The following is a 4,205-nucleotide window of genomic DNA, read 5'->3' as shown; positions in this document are numbered from 1 at the left end:
TTTTCGCGGCATTGATGTTTGGAAATTTCTCACAAAGGTATTGAAGCTCTCTCGAATTCGTCTTACCCTTCGCCTTCACAAAATTCTTCATTAAACCGAGCTTAATGTTGAGTGGTGGCAGGATAGTCTTCTTTGGGTCGATTAAAGGAACACACTGAACACTTCTTGTTCCTGGCTCGTACTGTATGTGCTTCTTTCATCCTCGGTAGCACAGCAGTCCCATAGGCATAAGGAACAACATTATTTCGTGAACCCTCCCGGACCTTGAGATCACCACGGAGATCCCATTGATGAGTGCTGTATTGGATTGCTTTGAGTCGTATATTCATGTTATCGTACGTCTTCTTTAGATGAACGGAGTGGGTGATAGGGGTGTACGGCTTTAAGTTCCCGTTATGCAGGAAAACCGCTTTTAAACTTCGCTGTCAGGAGTCGATGAAGATGCTATGTGTACCTGGGGCAAGTTCCTGAAAAATCCATTGATATCATGGCAATATTTTTTATAGTATCCCCAATTTATGCTCTCTGATAAATTATAATAGAAAATGTAACACTTGTATGAGTAACTATGGTATTATGGCCATGCACTGGACAATTATTTTCACGTTTTTTTTTTACCTTATTTCATCCACTTTACTACCTGTCAGCTTATTAGCCGGTCAGTTATCTCTTACACACTGATGGCAATCTCTCTCTCTTTCTCTAACTGGGTATATTTACTGTAACAAACAAACACAACGTTCCCTGGACACTGCCTTGTGGTACTCCGCTTGTCATGAGTTTACATTACTATTTTTTGCTTTTAATTACCATACACCACTTACAATTATCAACGAAGTCTTTAATCCACGCCACGACGCTCCCCGAATTCCGTACTCTTCCAGTTTAATTATCTGTCTTTCATGATGTACAGTTCCGTTCAGAAGTTCGTGGTACACTGGCGGTGAAGGGTGCATAGCCTGTTGTACCCTTCCTGGACGACAAGTCACTGCGCCGAACCTCCTACCAACACACACAGTGGAACTGGCAACGGAGCAGTGTGATTCGAACGAATACATCAAAAGGAGATGGGAAGGATATTGATGTGAATATCCTGCTGACGAGACAAGAAAACTGTAGTGATAGGAATATCCATTCGAATATCAGAATACAATAGGAAAATTGGTTTCGAATGAACACCATAAGAAGTTGGTGAATAGAGCTCATATATCAAAAGTCTTCATTGTATTCATTACTTGAAGTGTGTGTGTGTTACGCTAAATGGTGATAATTACTGATTAAGTGTTAAATAACATTACTTCATATGTATCACATCTTCGACACACACTGAAACACACCGACACAAGCGGGTTGTGTGTGTGCTTACGTGTCAACAAGGTGTTTTTGTTATTTGCCGCTGATGAGAGTGATCAGAATCTCCACCAAGCCAACATGAATCGGAGAGACGAGAAGTTGGTGCTCAGAGGTCTCATTATCACTCTCCGTGATAATGGTCTCTCCATACGGGGTATCGCACATGAAGTTGGCCTGTCCCCACAACTGTGATGGAGTGGATAATAAGATGGGAGGAGAGCGGTAACCTTAACGACTTGGGTGATTATTGCCATTCATCGTTTTCGTCGTACTGCTGCCATTAATCGCCCGTGGGTCGAATGTTGCCATTTTTGTTTTCGTCGTACTGCGGCCGTTAGTCCCCCGTAATGCGATTGATGCCATTTTTAATTTTGGTCACACTGCTGCCATTAATCGTACATAGGGCAATTGTGGCCATTTTTTTCTTTTGGCCGCACTGCTGCCGTTAATCTTACGTAAGGCGACTGTAGCAATTCTATATGGAACAGTTTACATTTTTGACATTTGATACACAAATGCGTTGTAATACAAATACCTAGACAATTGGCCTGCTCTAGGGCCGTCTCGACCGCCAACGAGTAACCTGACACACTGAAACTAGTGAACGATTTTTTTCTATAACTTATGTTTATAAAGTGTTTGTCTTATAGAGATCGTGCGCCACCATCCTCGGATTACCTTCATCATACACAGTACATCTTACATACTTTGCCTGAGAAACTGATAGGCCAACATTTTCCCCAGCACTAACCGTATCATGTTTCCATTTCATATCACGTCTCTTGTATTATCTGTCTGGTGTATCAGTGTTGGTTATAACAATGATCACACACGATAATGGGTCGTCAGTGAGGACCGCTATTTCACACCACATGTGAAAGAAAAATTTATGTTGCTTGAGTTTAACTAAGTGTGACAGTCAAGGGTAACCTGACTCGGTAAAACACACCTGGTTCAGTGTCGCTCTCCTCACACCTATTAGTTGTTATTATGCCAAATACTAAACCTTTATCACTGGTTTTAATTTGAAAATTCAATCTAATATTATATATATATATATATATATATATATATATATATATATATATATAATATCACACAGGGAATAGGGAAACAATGGAGCACCTTTGCTAGCTTTCGTCTTTATTCAAGACCTCTTCAGTGGCAACTGAATTACATGGACAGAGAGAGGCTTAAATATACAGGGTGACCTTATTATATATATATATATATATATATATATATATATATATATATATATATATATATATATATATATATATATATATATATATACAGAGAGAGAGAGAGAGAGAGAGAGAGAGAGAGAGAGAGAGAGAGAGAGTATTATACGGAAAACTTCAAGTAATGAATACATTGAAGGCTCTTGATATATGAGCTCTGTTCAACTATTTCTTACAATGTTCATTCGAAACTAATTTCCCTATTGTATTCTGATATTCGAAAGGATACTCCTATCACGATAGATTTCTGCTCTTGTAAACAAGATATTAACACATCTTCATCACCCATCAGCAGTAACGTTGGCCGATATTATCCTTCCAATCTCTTTGTTGATGCGTATTCGTTTGAATCACACTGCTCCGTTGCCAGTTCCCCTGTGTGTGTTGGTGGAAGGGTCGGCGTAGTGACTTGTCGTCCAGGAAGGGTACAACAGACTATGTACCCTTCACCGCCAGTGTACCACGAACTTCTGAACGGAACTGTTCATTCTCACCAAAAACGTCTCGAGCACTATAAGCACTAAGCAATCTGAAAAATGAACGAAGAATCTGAAACCATTTCGAGATGACAAGTCCCATTCTGCTCATTCTCACATCCATTGTGTCCAGGTGTTCGAGAATTTTTGTTGAGAGTATACTGTATGCTATTGAATACCTTGACAAATTCTAGGTATTAGAGGGTCCCAGGGGGAGCCTAGGGAGCCACAGAAGGTCAAAGAGAGTCCTAGGGCTCCTAAGAGGGTCTCAATGGGGTACTTTAAAGGTTAAACGGTGCATTAAATGCTCCCAAGGGGTCCCAATGAGTTTTTAGATATTCATAAGGGGTCCCAGGGGATACCTAAGGGGTCCCCAAGGGATGCCTAAGGGGTCCCAGGGCGTCGTAGGGGGCAATATAGATCATATTGGGTTGTATGAGGGCTCAAGGAACCCGTAGAGGGGTTCTTATTGAATTTCGGGGGGTTTAAGACGGTCCAACGGATACTAGGGGACCTTAATGTGTTCCAAGGGTCACGGGGGGGCTCCTGATGGATCTCTGGTTATGGATATTATAGTGTATTATTGGGCTCCAGAGTCTCCTAGGATGTTCCTGGAGAGGCCAGGGAGTTCCCGTGAGTTCCAGGGGTTCTTACGGAGTCACAGGGCGTCGTAGAGGATAATCAAGGTCTTAGGGGGCCGTAGAGGGGCACAATCGGTTCCCAAAGGATCCCGAGGGATTCCAGGGGTCCATGGTGGGGTTTAGGGGGTCCGAAGTAGCCATTGAGGATTACAGAGGTCATGGGGAGTTCCAGGGCGTTACAAGGGGTACTAGGCGGTTCCCAGGTGGTCCCTAAGGGGTCTCATGGGAATTTTACCGAGTCCCTAGCGGTTCTAGGGGGTCCCAAGGGGGAACCAGTGGGACCTCTGAGTTCTTCCACTTACAATGACTTTGTTACATCATCATTTACCACAACGCCGCCACATCGCACAAGATTATCTTAAAGATATAAAAACTGATTGTCATTGGAATACAATCTTAAGAAATACACCACAAAAGAATATTATTCGCTTGTGGTAATGGTCTTTACTTCGAATTATGTTGATGAAAATAAAATAAATTAGTCAGTTTTA

The sequence above is a fragment of the Homarus americanus genome, unplaced genomic scaffold (assembly GCF_018991925.1).
Source record: "Homarus americanus isolate GMGI-L3 unplaced genomic scaffold, GMGI_Hamer_2.0 scaffold46973, whole genome shotgun sequence".
NCBI lineage: Eukaryota > Metazoa > Arthropoda > Malacostraca > Decapoda > Nephropidae > Homarus > Homarus americanus.
This window is presented reverse-complemented; position numbering follows the sequence as displayed.